The 19,235-nt window shown below is 40.8% G+C and overlaps 2 non-coding genes across 2 annotated transcripts; both read left to right on the top strand.

The window, feature by feature from the left end:
- Positions 1-10,260: 10,260 nt before the first annotated feature.
- Positions 10,261-10,368, top strand: LOC130964286 (small nucleolar RNA R71). Its single transcript, XR_009080387.1, has one exon. It is a non-coding gene; the product is annotated as a small nucleolar RNA R71 (small nucleolar RNA).
- An 8,340-nt stretch (positions 10,369-18,708) lies between these two features.
- On the top strand, positions 18,709-18,812 carry LOC130964630 (small nucleolar RNA R71). The gene has a single exon (XR_009080716.1). It is a non-coding gene; the product is annotated as a small nucleolar RNA R71 (small nucleolar RNA).
- The last annotated feature ends 423 nt before the right edge of the window (positions 18,813-19,235 follow it).

Here is a 19,235-nt window from a genome sequence, read left to right as displayed (position 1 = left end):
TTGAGCAATTTTAGTTTAGTGGGTGGTTTAGTCAAGCAAATCAAGTGTTGGTTGAGTGATTTGTGTTTAACAGAAAGTAAATGACAGTAAATGTAAAGGGGGAAAGGGAAATGGGCAGTAAATTTAAGAACAGAATTGTAAAAGTGCAGAAACTTAAGGAACAAGAAATTAAATGACTGAAACTTAAAGTGCAAGAAAGGTAAATTGCAGTAGCTTAAATGGCAAGAAAGATAAATTGCTTGAAGATAAAAGGGAATTGAGGAATGGGATTGCAAGATCTAAACAAGAAAAAGTAAATTGCAGCAAATAAAGAGATTAGAACTTGAAATGAGAGCAATGAGAATTAAATCAGCAAGGAAATTAAATGCAGCAAGGTTCACAGAAGAACCAAGAGCCAAATTGGGTCTCAGGTCTCAAGAGACTAGGTAGCAGAGCCTAGATCTCTAATTGCCTTCCTAGATCCAAATGAACAAAGCAATTGACAAGAAAATTAGAAGAAGAAGCAGTAAAGGAAATGGAAACAGATTCAATTATGCAGAAAGTGAATTAAAGAGAAATTGAATGGGAATTGAGACAGAATTTCCTCAATTTCTCACACCCAAATCTCAGAAACAGAAGAGTAAAATCCCTAAGGCAAGAACGAGGGAGAAGAGAGATCAATTCCCTCCCCAATTCTCAGAAATCTCAACAGAAAGCTAGAAATTCAAAAGCTCAAAGTGAAAATTGACAAAAGGTGCATAAAGGTAGCTAAAAGGTAAAAGTCCTAATTACATCAAACTAACTACTATTTATACACTTTCTATTCTTGGATTTTGGGATTTGGATGGGCTTTTGGATTGGTGAAGAAATGTATTCAAATTAAATTTTAATTTGAATTTTTGGCCCAAAATCCACTCCCAGGAGGCTGCCCTGCCCTTGTGGAGGGCAGGGCAGAAAATTGATGCTTGGGCTAGCAATTGGTGCGGCCATGATGCGTGTTGGTGCAAGTTTGGTGCGCCAAAGGCTGCCCTGCCCGCGCCAAGGGCAGGGCGGGAAAGCTGCTGCGCCAGAACGTGATGCGTGCGTGCGCTTGGTGCTGCCAGGATTGAGAGGCGCGCGTGCGCGTGCTGCACGTTGATGCGCGGATGATGCTAGATTTGAGGAGCGCGCGTGCGCGCGAAGCAAGTTGACGCGTGGATGCTCCCTGCCCGCGCCAAGGGCAGGGCAGGAATGGTTTGGTGCGCCAGGAAGCAGAGTTGGTGCGCCAAGGTCTTGTGTGTGATGTGCCAATTTCAAATGCTGCCCTGCCCGCGCCAAGGGCAGGGCAAGGTTCCCAATCTCATGGCCCGTGTTCGAATCTGGTGGCTTGCAAACACGCTACTTTTTCTTTTGATTTCTTGACACGCTATTTGGTCTCAAGGCTTGGCTTCCTCATGGTTCTTGGTTCGAACCTTGTGGCTTGCATGGGATCTATTTTTCCTTGGATTTCTTTCTCATGGAGCCCGATCCTGCTCTCCACAAGGGCAGGGCAGAGTTTGCTTCTCTTGGCTCCAAGGCACCATTTTGTGCTCTGCCCTTGGAGTGGGCAGGGCAAGGTTGCCTTGTCTTGGTTTGGTTACTTGATGCTGCCCTCCTAGAGGGCATTCTGCCCTTGTGGAGGGCAAGGTTGCTTCCCCATTATAATGCGGCACGCCTCCTCTTGATTCGGCCACGCTTTTCTTTCTTTGGCTACACTTTTTATGCCACGCTTTCCATTTTCTTTTCTTTTCTTCACCTAAAATAAACCAAACAACCACTCAAAGCATCACTAAATTCAAGAGGCTTATAAATCAATTAAAATGCAATTAAAATTAGCTTAAACCTCATGATTTATCATTAATTTCATAGTGGTTGCTTGATTTAGAGAAGTTATGCATTTTCACTCCAAATCACTAACTTAGGATGCAAGAAAGTGCATAAATGCAAACAAAACAAGTGAAATTAGCTTGAAAAATGGGTATATGATGACTTGTCATCACAACACCAAACTTAAACCTTGCTTGTCCCCAAGCAAGCATCAAAACTAAGAGTAAATGATATGAATAAGAAAAGAACACAAATCCTTATTATGCAGATAGCAGAACTTCAATTTATGGGGCATTTATGCAGACAATGATACTCACTTATTGTTGCTGCTGCATAATACACATTTTGCATCCAAGGTTTGCTAAACTTGCTGTTATAAGACTCTCCTTTTGATCACTCCCTTGCTAACTTCTTTTTGGCTTATGATGCTTTAACAAGCTTTTATTTTTTAGAGGTTTGGTGTTAAATGTTGCAGCTTAGCCTTTGGCTTCATTTTCTTTTATTTTGCTCAACATCTTTCCACCACAGACACTTAGCTCACTAATTCTTCCTAGGATCATTGATGCCCAGCATCTCTTTGGATCACTAAGTGCTTTGTATCTAAGTTGCTCTTTATTGTGGATTTTCAATTGGCCATCCCAAATCAGTTGATCTAAGTGACTGGGTTTCAAAATACCCCTTAGAATTTACTCATCCAAGCAGATCTCAGTACAAGAACACCACAGGCATTTGTCCTAGGGTCCAAACCATTGGTGTCCAACCTTTATTCTTTGTTTTTCTTGCCATTTTGGCTGTTTCTTTCTTCCTTTTCTTTCTGTTTTTGTTACCAAGGGTGCTTCATTATTGATAAAGGTCTATGTAACAGCAAGCTAACTCACAATTGAATGAGAATGATATTATGCAACACTTATCTCATGAGTTATGCATTTAATCAAACACATGTGCCACCACCAACTTCCATTCATACTCATGCAACATTGGATATTTTACTTTTCAATTCAAACCAAACTCTTTTATTTAAGCATATGGGAAGCAAAGCAAAATTTAAATCTGAGTGATGGATACAAGCATTATGCAGACTTATCATTTTCACAAACAATTTCACTTGCAACTAGATGAACACTTTAGCAAGGCATATAATGGTTTCTAAATTCAAAATATCACACAGCAGCAAGAGTTAAGTTCAGATACAACCTTTGTAGTTGCAGCTCTTTGATTTTTCTTTCTGCTATGTTCCCTTTGAGTCAAAATGCATAGTGTCTTCAATTACTGATTCATGTCCTGCATAATCCTCAAAGTTGCTTGCTTCTCAAGCCCTTGATCATATGGTTAGTAAGCATAACTGAGTGTGGTTTCAGGATTTGTTTTGGTGTGTGAACACCAAACTTAATTGTTTTGCCACTGTCTCAAATGTATAAAGTTAACCATATTTGAAACCATGTATCCTTGCTAAAGGTTAATGGATTTAAAGCTAGAAAACAATTTAACAGTTGAGTAATGTGGTTGATTGCTTGGAGTTAGAATCATGCAAGAGGTGAGAATGTATTAAATGATATTTTTGGTGGAACACCAAACTTAGAAGTTTTCATTCTTCCTCAAATTGTTTTGGTGTGCAACACCAAACTTAGCTCCTTGCAATCCATACCAATTACTCAACATTTTTATTGAAAAGTTATGAAAAGAAACTACCTCAGGTTGGGTTGCCTCCCAACAAGCGCTCTTTTATTGTCATTAGCTTGACATTGACCTCCCTTTAGGGTGGTTGATATTGGTGGTGTCTCAACTTGTCACCCCTCACTGTCAGCTTTCTCTGAGTGCCTTGATGTTCAATCTCCACATGTTCAAAAGAAAGAATTTGGTTGATAGTGTAATAATCTTCTGCTCCCTGTTGTTGGTATATTAATTGCACCTTATCACCCTTAGAAAATCCTTCAGTTGGGATTTTCTTGTTCTTCCACCCTTTGTGAGCCTTTTTCTTATTCTTCACCTTTTTCTTGCTTGTTGATCTTCCCTTCTGGGCAGTTACTTGAGTTGTGATGCCTTCCTTTCTGCTGATCACCCCTGCTTCCTTGTGAATCCCCTTTTCTTCTTGCATCTGTTTGTTTTTCTGTTCCAATTCCTTTTCAGTTGATTGCTTTGGAAGGGGATCATCACTCATTTTGCCTGTTTCTTCATCTTTTTGTTCTTCTGGAAAGACTTTCAGGATGATGCTCTCCTCATGCATCCTCAGAGTTAACTCTCCTTGCTCAATGTCCACAATGGCTCTAGCAGTGGCTAAAAATGGTCGACCAAGTATTATGGAGTCATTTCCATTTTCTGAAGAACCTAGGATTACAAAGTCTGCCGGATAGATGAACTTGCCAACCTTAACTAAAAGGTTCTCAATTAGCCCCTTAGGATAGACTATTGATTGATCCACCAATTCCAAAGACATCTCTGTTGGTTTTACTTCCTCTATGCCAAGCTTTTTCACTAGAGAATATGGGATTAGATTTATGCTTGCTCCTAGATCGCACATCCCCTTGTTGATAAACAGGTTCCCAATAGTGCATGGTAGGAAGAATCCTCCAGGATCTTCAAGCTTGGGAGGAAGTCCCTTTTTGATGAGTGCACTACACTCTTCGCTAAGCATCACGGTTTCCTTCTCATTCCAATCCCTTTTCTTGTTGATGAGCTCCTTTAGAAACTTAGCATACAGGGGCATTTGCTCCAAAGCCTCTGCCAAAGGTATGTTGATTTCCAACTTCTTGAAAGTCTCAAGAAATTTGTGGAAGTGCTGATCCTTTCTTTCCTTGTGAAATCTTTGTGGGTAAGGTAGTGGTGATGTTGAGCTCTTCACCACTTGATGCTGTTCTGGAATTGGTTCCTCCATGATCTTCTTTCCTTTCTTCAGATTCTGTGGCTTGTTATCTTCTTCTGTGAGTTTTTCTGGAGCATTCTTGCTTATCTTATCCTTGTTAATGGCTTCATCCTTTTTTGTTGGCTCAGTGATATCTTCCATGAACTCTTTGGTTGCTCCTTGGTTGCCATCTGTTAACACCCTTCCACTTCTCAGTTGCACCACCTTGCATTCTTCCTTTGGGTTGGGAATGGTATCACTAGGTAGTGAACTTGATGGTTTCTCAACAGAGATCTTCTTAGAGATTTGGCCAATTTGCCTCTCTAAGTTCTTCATGGTAGCTTCTTGATTCTTGGTGGTTAGTTCTTGGCTTTTCATCAGTTTTTCCATGAGCTATTCTAGATGGGTGATTCTCTGTGAGTCTTGTGAGGTGGGTTGATTTTGGGGTGTTGATGGGTGAGGATAAGTGTTTTGGTTAGTTGGGTGGTTATTAGGTGGGTATTGGTTAGAATTTGGGTAGTTGTTTTGTGGTTTTCTGTATGAATTTTGGTTAGTGGTTGGCTGGGGGTTGTGGTTTGTGTTTTTCCAATTGTTTTGGCCTGTGTTTCTTTGCCATGGTTGTTGGTTTTGATTATGGTTGTCTCCCCATCTGAGGTTTGGATGATTCTTCCAAGATGGATTGTAAGTCTCTCCATAAACTTCATTTGTTCCCTGATTCTGGTTGTGCAAGTATTGAACCTGCTCTTGTTGTTGCTCCTCTTGAATTTCTTCATTTTGCACCCAAGTGTTTGGAGGTTGGCTTGTGGTGCTCACTGCTGCCACTTGCAAGCCATCAATCCTCTTAGCCATTTGCTCAAATTGTTGTTGGATTTGCTGCTGCATCATCTTGTTTTGAGCTAAGATTGAATCAACTCCTTCCAACTCCATGACTCCTCTTCTTTGTGATGGTTGGCGTTGTCTTTGATGAGCAAAGAAATATTGGTTGTTGGCCACCATATCAATGAGGTTTCGAGCTTCCTCTGTGGTTTTCATGAGTTGTAGAGAGCCTCCGGCAGAGTGATCAAGAGCCTCTTGAGCTTTAAGAGTAAGGCCTTCATAGAAATTTTGTAGCTTGTCCCACTCAGTGAACATCTCTGGTGGACACTTCCTCAATAGAGCCTTGTATCTCTCCCATGCTTCATATAAGCTCTCGGCCTCCAATTGAGTGAATGTTTGAACCTCTGTCTTCAACCTTAGGACTCTTTGAGGAGGGTAGAATTTGGCAAGGAACTTGCTCACCAAGTCATCCCAAGTGTTGATGCTTTCTTTTGGAAAGGTCTCTAGCCATTGAGTTGCTTTATCTCTGAGAGAGAATGGGAAGAGAAGCAACTTATAGCTATCAGGAGGTACACCATTTGTCTTCACTGTATCACAGATTCTCAAAAAGGTGGACAAATGTTGGTTTGGATCCTCCAAAGGTCCTCCTCCGAAAGAACAATTGTTTTGCACCAGAGTTATGAGTTGTGGCTTGAGTTCAAAGTTGTTGGCATTGACATTGGGAGGAAGAATGCTACTCCCACAATGCCTAGCATTTGCAAATGTGTATGAAGCTAAGACTCTTCTCTGTTGGTTATTGTTGGCTCCTCCTCCTGGCTGACTAGTATCTCCTTCCATATCTTGGAATTCCTCCTCAGATTCTTCTTCTTCTCCAACAATATTCTTCCCTCTTTCAGCTCTTCTTATTCTCCGAAGAGTCCTTTGATCAATTTCAGAGTGGATAGTAGAGGATCTTCCTATACCTGACATACAAACACACAACAATAAACACACAAACCCAGAGTGTTAACAAAACTTCAATCTATTGCTAGAATGAGGTTTTGGTTGGTTAGTTTAAGCAAAAACTCAAACAGTTAGTGTATTAGTAGGAGTTAGAATAACAGAAAAGAAAAAGTGCTTAATCTAGACCTCCACTTTACTTAATCATTGTCAATCTATTTCAATCCCCGGCAACGGCGCCAAAAACTTGATGTGTGGAAAGCGATCCAACACAAAACTCACCGGCAAGTGTACCGGGTCGCATCAAGTAATAATAACTCACAAGAGTGAGGTCGATCCCACAGGGATTGAAGGATTGAGCAATTTTAGTTTAGTGGGTGGTTTAGTCAAGCAAATCAAGTGTTGGTTGAGTGATTTGTGTTTAACAGAAAGTAAATGACAGTAAATGTAAAGGGGGAAAGGGAAATGGGCAGTAAATTTAAGAACAGAATTGTAAAAGTGCAGAAACTTAAGGAACAAGAAATTAAATGACTGAAACTTAAAGTGCAAGAAAGGTAAATTGCAGTAGCTTAAATGGCAAGAAAGATAAATTGCTAGAAGATAAAAGGGAATTGAGGAATGGGATTGCAAGATCTAAACAAGAAAAAGTAAATTGCAGCAAATAAAGAGATTAGAACTTGAAATGAGAGCAATGAGAATTAAATCAGCAAGGAAATTAAATGCAGCAAGGTTCACAGAAGAACCAAGAGCCAAATTGGGTCTCAGGTCTCAAGAGACTAGGTAGCAGAGCCTAGATCTCTAATTGCCTTCCTAGATCCAAATGAACAAAGCAATTGACAAGAAAATTAGAAGAAGAAGCAGTAAAGGAAATGGAAACAGATTCAATTATGCAGAAAGTGAATTAAAGAGAAATTGAATGGGAATTGAGACAGAATTTCCTCAATTTCTCACACCCAAATCTCAGAAACAGAAGAGTAAAATCCCTAAGGCAAGAACGAGGGAGAAGAGAGATCAATTCCCTCCCCAATTCTCAGAAATCTCAACAGAAAGCTAGAAATTCAAAAGCTCAAAGTGAAAATTGACAAAAGGTGCATAAAGGTAGCTAAAAGGTAAAAGTCCTAATTACATCAAACTAACTACTATTTATACACTTTCTATTCTTGGATTTTGGGATTTGGATGGGCTTTTGGATTGGTGAAGAAATGTATTCAAATTAAATTTTAATTTGAATTTTTGGCCCAAAATCCACTCCCAGGAGGCTGCCCTGCCCTTGTGGAGGGCAGGGCAGAAAATTGATGCTTGGGCTAGCAATTGGTGCGGCCATGATGCGTGTTGGTGCAAGTTTGGTGCGCCAGAGGCTGCCCTGCCCGCGCCAAGGGCAGGGCGGGAAAGCTGCTGCGCCAGAACGTGATGCGTGCGTGCGCTTGGTGCTGCCAGGATTGAGAGGCGCGCGTGCGCGTGCTGCACGTTGATGCGCGGATGATGCTAGATTTGAGGAGCGCGCGTGCGCGCGAAGCAAGTTGACGCGTGGATGCTCCCTGCCCGCGCCAAGGGCAGGGCAGGAATGGTTTGGTGCGCCAGGAAGCAGAGTTGGTGCGCCAAGGTCTTGTGTGTGATGCGCCAATTTCAAATGCTGCCCTGCCCGCGCCAAGGGCAGGGCAAGGTTCCCAATCTCATGGCCCGTGTTCGAATCTGGTGGCTTGCAAACACGCTACTTTTTCTTTTGATTTCTTGACACGCTATTTGGTCTCAAGGCTTGGCTTCCTCATGGTTCTTGGTTCGAACTTTGTGGCTTGCATGGGAGCTATTTTTCCTTGGATTTCTTTCTCATGGAGCCCGATCCTGCTCTCCACAAGGGCAGGGCAGAGTTTGCTTCTCTTGGCTCCAAGGCACCATTTTGTGCTCTGCCCTTGGAGTGGGCAGGGCAAGGTTGCCTTGTCTTGGTTTGGTTACTTGATGCTGCCCTCCTAGAGGGCATTCTGCCCTTGTGGAGGGCAAGGTTGCTTCCCCATTATAATGCGGCACGCCTCCTCTTGATTTGGCCACGCTTTTCTTTCTTTGGCTACACTTTTTATGCCACGCTTTCCATTTTCTTTTCTTTTCTTCACCTAAAATAAACCAAACAACCACTCAAAGCATCACTAAATTCAAGAGGCTTATAAATCAATTAAAATGCAATTAAAATTAGCTTAAACCTCATGATTTATCATTAATTTCATAGTGGTTGCTTGATTTAGAGAAGTTATGCATTTTCACTCCAAATCACTAACTTAGGATGCAAGAAAGTGCATAAATGCTAACAAAACAAGTGAAATTAGCTTGAAAAATGGGTATATGATGACTTGTCATCAGGCCTTAAACACCAAGGATTCTTCATTCACTTGAATGATCAACTCTCCTCTATCAACATCAATCACAGCCTTTGCTGTGGCTAGGAAGGGTCTGCCAAGGATGATGGATTCATCCATGCACTTCCCAGTCTCTAGGACTATGAAATCAGTAGGGATGTAATGGTCTTCAATCTTCACCAAAACATTCTCTACAAGTCCATGAGCTTGTTTTCTTGAATTGTCTGCCATCTCTAATGAGATTCTTGCAGCTTGCACCTCAAAGATCCCTAATTTCTCCATTATAGAGAGAGGCATGAGGTTTACACTTGACCCTAAGTCACACAAGGCCTTCTTGAAGGTCATGGTGCCTATGGTACAAGGTATAGAAAACTTCCCAGGATCTTGCCTCTTTAGAGGCAGTTTCTGCCTAGACAAGTCATCCAGTTCTTTGGTGAGCAAAGGTGGTTCTTCCTCCCAAGTCTCATTTCCAAATAACTTGTCATTTAGCTTCATGATTGCTCCAAGGTATTTAGCAACTTGCTCTTCAGTGACATACTCATCCTCTTCAGAGGAAGAATACTCATCAGAGCTCATGAATGGCAGAAGTAAGTCCAATGGAATCTCTATGGTCTCAATTTGAGCCTCAGATTCCCATGGTTCCTCATTGAGGAACTCAGAGGAGATTGGTACACGCCCACTGAGGTCTTCCTCAGTGGCGTCCTCCTCCTCTCTTTCCTCTCCATATTCGGCCATGTTTATGGCTTTGCACTCTCCTTTTGGATTTTCTTCTGTATTACTTGGAAGAGTACTAGGAGGGAGTTCAGTAATTTTCTTGCTCAGCTATCCCACTTGTCCTTCCAAATTTCTGATGGAGGACCTTGTTTCATTCATGAAACTTTGAGTGGTCTTTATTAGATCAGAGACCATTGTTGCTAAGTCAGAAGTATTCTGCTTAGAACTCTCTGTCTGTTGCTGAGAATATGATGGAAAAGGCTTGCTATTGCTAAACCTGTTTCTTCCACCATTATTGTTATTGAAACCTTGTTGAGGTCTCTCTTGATTCTTCCATGAGAAATTTGGGTGATTTCTCCATGAAGAATTATAGGTGTTTCCATAGGGTTCTCCTAGGTAATTCACCTCTTCCATTGAAGGGTTCTCAGGATCATAAGCTTCTTCCTCAGATGAAGCATCCTTAGTACTGTTTGGTGCATTTTGCATTCCAGACAGACTTTGAGAAATCAAATTGACTTGTTGAGTCAATATCTTGTTCTGAGCCAATATGGCATTCAAAGCGTCAATCTCAAGAACTCCTTTCTTCTGACTAGTCCCATTGTTCACAGGATTCCTTTCAGAAGTGTACATGAATTGGTTATTTGCAACCATTTCAATCAATTCTTGAGCTTCTGCAGGCGTCTTCTTCAGATGAAGAGATCCTCCAGCAGAGCTATCCAAAGACATCTTGGATAGTTCAGAGAGACCATCATAGAAAATACCTATGATGCTCCATTCAGAAAGCATGTCTGAAGGACATCTTCTGATTAATTGTTTGTATCTTTCCCAAGCTTCATAGAGGGATTCTCCATCCTTCTGTCTGAAGGTTTGGACTTCCACTCTAAGCTTACTCCATCTTTGTGGTGGAAAGAACTTTGCCAAGAAGGCATTGACTAGCTTTTCCCAAGAGTCCAGGCTTTCTTTAGGTTGAGAATCCAACCATATTCTAGCTCTGTCTCTTACAGCAAAAGGGAATAGCATCAGTCTGTAGACCTCAGGGTTAACCCCATTAGTCTTGACTGTGTCACAGATTTGCAAGAATTCAGCTAAGAACTGATGAGGATCTTCCATTGGAAGTCCATGGAACTTGCAATTCTGTTGCATTAGAGAACTAATTGAGGCTTAAGCTCAAAGTTGTTTGCTCCAATGGCAGGGATAGAGATGCTTCTCCCATAGAAATCAGGAGTAGGTGCAGTGAAGTCACCCAGCACCTTCCTTGCATTGTTGGCATTGTTGTTGTTTTCGGCTGCCATGTGTTCTTCTTCCTGAAGAATTCGGTCAGGTCCTCTAAAGAGAGTTGTGCTTTAGCTTCTCTTAGCTTTCTCTTCAAGGTCCTTTCAGGTTCAGGATCAGCTTCAACAAGAATGCCTTTGTCTCTGCTCCTGCTCATATGAAAGAGGAGAGAAAAAGAAAATGTGGAATCCTCTATGTCACAGTATAGAGATTCCTTGAAGTGTCAGAGGAAAAGAGAAATAGTAAGAAAAAGGAGAAGAAGAATTCGAACTTTATTTAGATAAGGTTCGAATTGTGCATTTAGAAGGAGTGGTACTCCATAAATAGAAGGATGTGGGAAGGAGGGAAGAGAATTTTCGAAAATTCAGTTAAAAGATTTTGAAAACATTTTGAAAATTTGATTGATAATTTTCGAAAATTAAAAGTGAAAAAGAAATCAAGTGATTTTTGAAAAAGATTTTGAAATTAGAAATTAAAAAGATTTGATTGAAAACTATTTAAAAAAAAAAATGAGGTTAAAAAGATTTGATTGAAAAGTTATGGTTTTAAAAAGATGTGATTGAGAAGATATGATTTGAAAACAATTTTAAAGGATATGATTTGAAAACAATTTGAAAAGATGTGATTTAAAAAAAATTGATGACTTGCCTAACAAGAAAAGATATGATTCAAACATAAAACCTTCCTTAATAGAAAAGGCAAAAAATGTTCAATCAAATCATTAATTGTTAGTAAGTATCTTTGAAAAAGGAAAGAAATTGATTTTGAAAACATTTGATTGAAAAGATATGATTTGAAAAAGATTTGGTTTTGAAAAACTTTGAAAACTTGAAAAAAGATTGATTTGAAAACAAAATTCTCCTCCTAGCACCATCCTGGCGTTAAACGCCCAGAATGGTATACATTCTGGCGTTTAACGCCCAAAATGCTACCTCTTTGGGTGTTAAACGCCCAGCCAGGTACCCTGGCTGGCGTTTAAACGCCAGTCTGCCTTCTTCACTGGGCATTTTTGAATGCTCAGCTTTTTCTGTATAATTCCTCTGCAGTATGTTCTGAATCTTCAATTCTTTGTATTATTGACTTGAAAAGACACAAATTAAAAATATTTTTGGATTTTTAATAATCAAAATGCAACAAGAATCAAATAACAATGCATGCAAGACACCAAACTTAGCAGTTTGTGTACTACTGACACTATATGAGACACATAAATACTCAAGCCAAAAGAATTCAAAGATCAGAGCAAGAAATCATCAAGAATTACTTGAAGATCCTTAAGACACATGAATGAATGCATGTAATTGACACCAAACTTAAGATGAGACACTAGACTTAAGCAAGAAACAGCAAATATTTTTTTGGTTTTTATGATTTTGTAATTTTTTTGTGTTTTTCGAAAATTAAGTGGAAAAAGGTATCAAAATTCTTAATGAGAATTCCAGGAATCAGTGCAATGCTAGTCTAAGACTCCGGTCCAGGAATTAGACATGGCTTCACAGCCAGCCAAGCTTTCAAAGAAAGCTTCGGTCCAAAACACTAGACATGACCAAAGGTCAGCCAAGCCTTAGCGGATCACTGCTCCAAAAGCAAAATTGATGAAAATCAACAAGCTCTTGTGGTGATAAGTTGAAACCTCGGTCCAATCAGATTAGACATGGCTTCTCAGCCAGCCAGATTTCAATAAATCATCATGAAACTCTAGAATTCATCTTCAAGAATTTCGAAAAAAATAAATACCTAATCTAAGCAACAAGATGAACCGTCAGTTGTCCAAACTAGAACAATCCCAGGCATTGTTACCAAAAGCTTGCTCAAAACTTGAACAATCCCCGGCAACGGCGCCAAAAACTTGGTGGCGCGAAATTGTGAACAATACTTTTTCACAACTCTCATAATCCCCGGTAATGGCTCCGAAAACTTGGTAGCTCAATACCATGGCATTACACAACTTCGCACAACTAACCAGCAAGTGCACTGGGTCGTCCAAGTAATACCTTACGTGAGTAAGGGTCGACCCCACGGAGATTCTTAGCATTGAAGCAAGCTATGGTCATCTTGTAAATCTTAGTCAGGCAAACTCAAATGTATATGATGATGAACGAAAATAACATAAAGATAAAGATAGAGATACTTATGTATATCATTGGTGTAAGAGCTTCAGACAAGTGTATGAAGATGCCTTCCCTTCCGTCTCTCTGCTTTCCTACTGCCTTCATCCAATCCTTCTTACTCCTTTCCATGACAAGCTCGTGTAGGGTTTCACTGTTGTCAGCAGTTACCTCCCATCCTCTCAGTGAAAGCGATTGCATATGTCCTGTCACGGCATAGCGGAATTCAGCTGTCGGTTCTCGGTCAGGCCGGAATAATATCCATTGATACTTTTGCGTCTGTCACTAACGCCCTAGCCTGCTAGGAGTTTGAAGCACGTCACAGTCATTCAGTCATTGAATCCTACTCAGAATACCACAGACAAGGTTTAGACCTTCCGAATTCTCTTGAATGCCGCCATCAGGTCCTGCCTATACCACGAAGATTCCGATTAAAGAATCCAAGAGATATTCACTAAGCCTCAGATGCTTGTAGAACAAGAATGGTTGTCAGTCACCTTGTTCATGAGTGAGAATGGTGATGGGCGTCAATCATCACCTTCATCAAGTTGAAGAACAAGTGATATCTTGGACAAAGAACAAGTGGAATTGAATGGAAGAACAATAGTAATTGCATTAATACTCGAGGTACAGCAGAGCTCCACACCTTAATCTATGGTGTGTAGAAACTCCACCGTTGAAAATACATAAGAACAAGGTCTAGGCATGGCCGAATGGCCAGCCTCCAAAGGTCTAAGATAGCATAAACAAAGATAGCTACCAAAAGTCTCTCTAAATACAATAGTAAAAGGTCCTACTTATAGAAAACTAGTACATAGATGAGTAAATGACATAAAAATCCACTTCCGGGCCCACTTGGTGTGTGCTTGGGCTGAGCAATGAAGCTTTTTCGTGTAGAGACTCTCCTTGGAGTTAAACGCCAGCTTTAGTGCCAGTTTGGGCGTTTAACTCCCAATTAGGTGCCAGTTTGGGCGTTTAACGCTGGAATTTCTTGAGGTGACTTTGAACGCCGGTTTGGGCCATCAAATCTTGGGCAAAGTATGGACTATTATATATTGCTGGAAAGCCCAGGATGTCTACTTTCCAACGCCGTTGAGAGCGCGCCAATTGGGCTTCTGTAGCTCCAGAAAATCCACTTCGAGTGCAGGGAGGTCAGAATCCAACAGCATCTGCAGTCCTTTTGAGTCTCTGGATCAGATTTTTGCTCAGGTCCCTCAATTTCAGCCAGAAAATACCTCAAATCACAGAAAAACACACAAACTCATAGTAAAGTCCAGAAAAGTGAATTTTAACTAAAAACTAATAAAAATATACTAAAAACTAACTAGATCATACTAAAAATATACTAAAAACAATGCCAAAAAGCATACAAATTATCCGCTCATCATTAGGGACAGCTTGATTTAGCCGCTTAGGCATGGATTTTATTTCCTTGGGCCCTCCTATCCATTGATGCTCAAAGCCTTGGATCCTTTTTACCCTTGCCTTTTGGTTTTAAGGGCTATTGGCTTTTTCTGTTTGCTTTTTCTTTTTCTTTCTAAAATTTTTTTTTTCGCCATTTTTTTTTCACAAGCTTCTTCTTTTTCGCTGCTTTTTCTTGCTTCAAGAATCAATTTCATGATTTTTCAGATCCTCAATAACATTTCTCTTTGTTCATCATTCTTTCAAGAGCCAACAATTTTAACATTCATAAACAACAAGATCAAAAATATGCACTGTTTAAGCATTCATTCAGAAAACAAAAAGTATTGTCACCACATCAATATAATTAAACTAAATTCAAGGATAAATTCGAAATTCATGTACTTCTTGTTCTTTTGAATTAAAACATTTTTCATTTAAGAGAGGTGAAGGATTAATGGATTTTATTCATAGCTTTAAGGCATGGTTACATACTAATGATCATGAAATAAAGACACAAAACATAAATAAACACAATATTAAAAACCGAAAAACAGAAAGAAATAAAGAACAAGGAATGAATCCACCTCTAGTGGCGTCTTCTTCTTGAAGGACCAATGATGTTCTTTAGCTCTTCTATGTCCCTTCCTTGCCTTTGTTGCTCCTCCCTCATTGCTCTTTGATCTTCTCTTATTTCTTGGAGAATGATGGAGTGCTCATGATGTTCCACCCTTAATTGTTCCACATTGTGACTCAATCCTTCTAAAGAAGTGTTGAGTTGCTCCCAATAGTTGTTTGGAGGAAAGTGCATCCCTTGAGGCATCTCAGGGATTTCTTGATGATGAACTTCCTCATGCACCTCTTGAGAACCGTGAGGAGCTTCTCTTGCTTGCTCCATCCTTTTCTTGGTAATGGGCTTGTCTTCTTCAATGGAGATGTCTCCTTCTATGATAACTCTAGCTGAGTAACATAGATGGCAAATAAGGTGAGGAAAAGCTAGTCGTGCCATAGGTGAGGGCTTGTTGGCTATTTTGTAGATTTCATTGGAGATGACCTCATGAACTTCTACTTCCTCTCCAATCATGATGCCATGAATCATGATGGCCCGATCCATAGTAACTTCAGATCGGTTGCTAGTAGGAATGATGGAGCGTTGAATGAACTCCAACCATCCTCTAGCTATAGGCTTGAGGTCCAGTCTTCTTAGTTGGACTGGCTTGCCTTTGGAGTCTCTCTTCCATTGAGCTCCTTCCACACAAATGTCCATAAGGACTTGGTCCAACCTTTGATCAAAGTTGACCCTTCTAGTGTAGGGGCGTTCATCACCTTGCATCATAGGCAAGTGGAATGCCAACCTTACATTTTCCGGACTGAAATCCAAGTATTTCCCCCTAACCATTGTGAGATAATTCTTTGGACTTGGGTTCATACCTTGGTCATGGTTCCTAGTGATCCATGCATTGGCATAGAACTCTTGAACCATTAAGATTCCGACTTGTTGCATGGGGTTGGTTAAGACTTCCCATCCTCTTCTTCGGACTTCATGTCGGATCTCCGGATACTCATTTTTCTTGAGCTTGAAAGAGACCTCAGGGATCACCTTCTTCTTTGCCACAACATCATAGAAGTGGTCTTAATGGCTCTTGGAGATGAATCTTTCCATCTCCCATGACTCAGAGGTGGAAGCTTTTGCCTTCCCTTTTCCTTTTCTAGAGGATACTCCGGCCTTAGGTGCCATTGGTAATGGAAAAACAAAAAAAAGCTTATGCTTTTACCACACCAAACTTAAAATATTGCTCGCCCTCGAGCAATAAAAGAAAGAAGAGAAGAAGAAGAAGAAGAAAATATGGTAAAGAGGGAGAGAAGTAGGTTCGGCTTAGGGGAAGAAGAAGGGGTTGTGTTGTGTGAAAATGAAGTATAAGGGAAGGGTATTTATAGGGAAAGGGGGGGAGGTATGTTCGGCCATTTGGGTGGGAATGGGAGGGAAATTGGTTTGAATTTTTGAAGGTAGGTGGGGTTTATGGGGAAGAGTGGATGGATGTGAGTGGTGAATAGGGTAATTGGGAAGAGGAATTGAGGTGATTGGTGAAAGGTGTTGGGAAGTGTGACATGGGGAAGAGTGATTTTTGGATTAGGAGAGTGTGATTAGGATTAAAAGGTAAGGTGGGAATATGTTAGGTGGGGATCCTGTGGGGTCCACAGATCCTGAGGTTATTCTGTGGGGTCCACAGATCCTGAGGTGTCAAGGAATTCCATCCCTGCACCAAATAGGCATGTAAAATGCCTTCGTGCATCATTCTGGCGTTTAAACGCCCATTGGTGCACATTCTGGGCGTTCAACGCCCATGTAAAGCATGTTTCTGGCGTTGAACGCCAGTTTCATGCTTGTTACTGGCGTTCAGCGCCAGTTTTCCTCTCTGGGCACATTCCTGGCGTTCAGCGCCAGAATGTTGCTTGTTTCTGGCGTTCAGCGCCAGAATGGTGCTCTGTTCTGGCGTTGAACGCCAGCCAGATGCATCTTACTGGCGTTGAACGCCAGCCTGTGCGTCCTCCAGGGTGAAAATTTTTTTCTGCTGTTTTTGATTCTATTTTTAATTTTTATGATTTTTTCGTGACTCCTCATGATCATGTACCTAATAAAACACAGAATAACAATAAAATAGAATAACATAAAATTAGATAAATAAAATTGGGTTGCCTCCCAACAAGCGCTTCTTTTAATGTCAATAGCTTGACAGTGGCTCTCATGGAGCCACAAGGTGATCAGGTCAATGTTGTATAGTTGTCCACACCAAACTTAGAGTTTGGATATGGGATCTTAACACCAAACTTAGAGTTTGGTTGTGGCCTCACAACACCAAACTTAGAGTTTGACTGTGGGGGCTCTTCTTGACTCTGAACTGAAAGAAGCTCTTCATGCTTACTCTCTTCTGTCACTGAGGGATGGCCATGTGCCTTAAACACAAGGTAGTCTCCATTCAATTGAAGGACTAACTCACCTCTGTTGACATCTATCACAGCTCCTGCTGTGGCTAGGAAAGGTCTTCCAAGGATGATGCAGTCATCCTCTTCCTTCCTAGTGTCTAAGATTATGAAATCAGCAGGGATGTAAAGGCCTTCAACCTTTACTAGCACGTCCTCTACTATTCCATAAGCTTGTCTTAATGACTTGTCTGCCAGTTGTAATGAGAACAAGGCAGGCTGTACCTCAATGATCCCCAGCTTCTCCATTACAGAGAGTGGCATTAGATTTATCCCTGACCCCAGATCACACAGAGCTTTTTCAAAGATCATGGTGCCTATGGTACAAGGTATTAAGAACTTGCCAGGATCTTGTTTCTTTTGAGGTAGAATTTTCTAAATCCAAGTATCCAGTTCATTAATGAGCAAGGGAGGTTCACTTTCCCAAGTCTCATTACCAAATAACTTGGCATTCAGCTTCATGATAGCTCCTAAATATTGAGCAACTTGCTCTCCAGTTACATCTTCATCCTCTTCTGAGGAAGAATAGTCTTCAGAGCTCATGAATGGCAGAAGGAGATTTAATGGAATCTCTATGGTCTCTGTATGAGCCTCAGATTCCTTTGGATCCTTAATAGGAAACTCCTTCTTGCTTGAGGAACGTCCCAGGAGGTCTTTCTCACTAGGATTTTCGTCCTCCTCCTCCCTTGTGCATTCGGCCATATTGACTATGTCAATGGCCTTGCACTCTCCTTTTGGATTCTCTTCTGTATTGCTTGGGAGAATACTGGGAGGAGTTTCAATGACTTTCTTACTCAGCTGGCCCACTTGTGCCTCCAGATTTCTAATGGAGGATCTTGTTTCACTCATGAAACTGAAAGTGGCCTTTGACAGATCAGAGACTACATTGGCTAAATTAGAAGTGTTTTGTTCAGAATTCTCTGTCTGTTGCTGAGAAGATGATGGATATGGCTTGCTATTGCCCAGCCTATTATGTCCACCATTGTTAAAGCCTTGTTGAGGCTTTCGTTAATCCTTCCATGAGAAATTTGGATGATTTCTCCATGATGAGTTATAGGTGTTTTCATAAGGTTCACCCATGTAATTAACCTCTGCCATGGCAGGGTTCTCAGGATCATAAGCTTCTTCAGAAGCTGCCTCTCTAGTACTGTTGGATGCATGTTGCAATCCATTCAGATTTTGAGAGATCATGTTGACCTGTTGAGTCAACACTTTGTTCTGAGCCAATATGGCATTCAGAGTATCAATTTCAAGAACTCCTTTCTTCTGAGGTATCCCATTGTTCACGGAATTCCTCTCAGAAGTGTACATGAACTGGTTATTTGCAACCATGTCAATGAGTTCTTGAGCCTCTTCAGGCGTTTTCTTCAGATGAATAGATTCACCTGCAGAATGGTCCAATGACATTTTCGAAAATTCAGAGAGACCATAATAGAATATATCTAATATGGTCCATTCTGAGAACATGTCAGATGGACATCTTTTGGTCAGCTACTTGTATCTTTCCCAAGCTTCATAGAGGGATTCACCATCTTTTTGTTTGAAGGTTTGAACATCCACTCTCAGCTTGCTCAGCTTTTGAGGAGGAAAGAATTTATCCAAGAAGGCAGTGACTAGCTTATCCCAGGAGTCCAGGCTATCCTTAGGTTGTGAATCCAACCATATTCTGGCTCTGTCTCTTACAGCAAAAGGGAAAAGCATGAGTCTGTAGACTTCAGGATCTACTCCATTCGTCTTTACAGTCTCACAGATCTGCAAGAACTCAGTTAAAAACTGATAAGGATCTTCAGATGGAAGTCCATAGAACTTGCAGTTTTGTTGCATTAATGCAGCTAGCTGAGGTTTCGGCTCAAAGTTATTGGCTCCAATGGCAGGAATGGAGATGCTTCTTCCATCAAACTTGGACGTTGGCTTTGTGAAGTCACCAAGCATTCTCCTTGCATTATTATTATTTTCGGCTGCCATCTCCTTCTCTTGTTCGAAAATTTCTGA

This window comes from Arachis stenosperma, chromosome 2 (assembly GCF_014773155.1).
Source record: "Arachis stenosperma cultivar V10309 chromosome 2, arast.V10309.gnm1.PFL2, whole genome shotgun sequence".
Taxonomy (NCBI): domain Eukaryota; kingdom Viridiplantae; phylum Streptophyta; class Magnoliopsida; order Fabales; family Fabaceae; genus Arachis; species Arachis stenosperma.
Note: the sequence above shows the minus strand (reverse complement) of the source record. Positions and strands in the feature narration are given on the sequence as shown.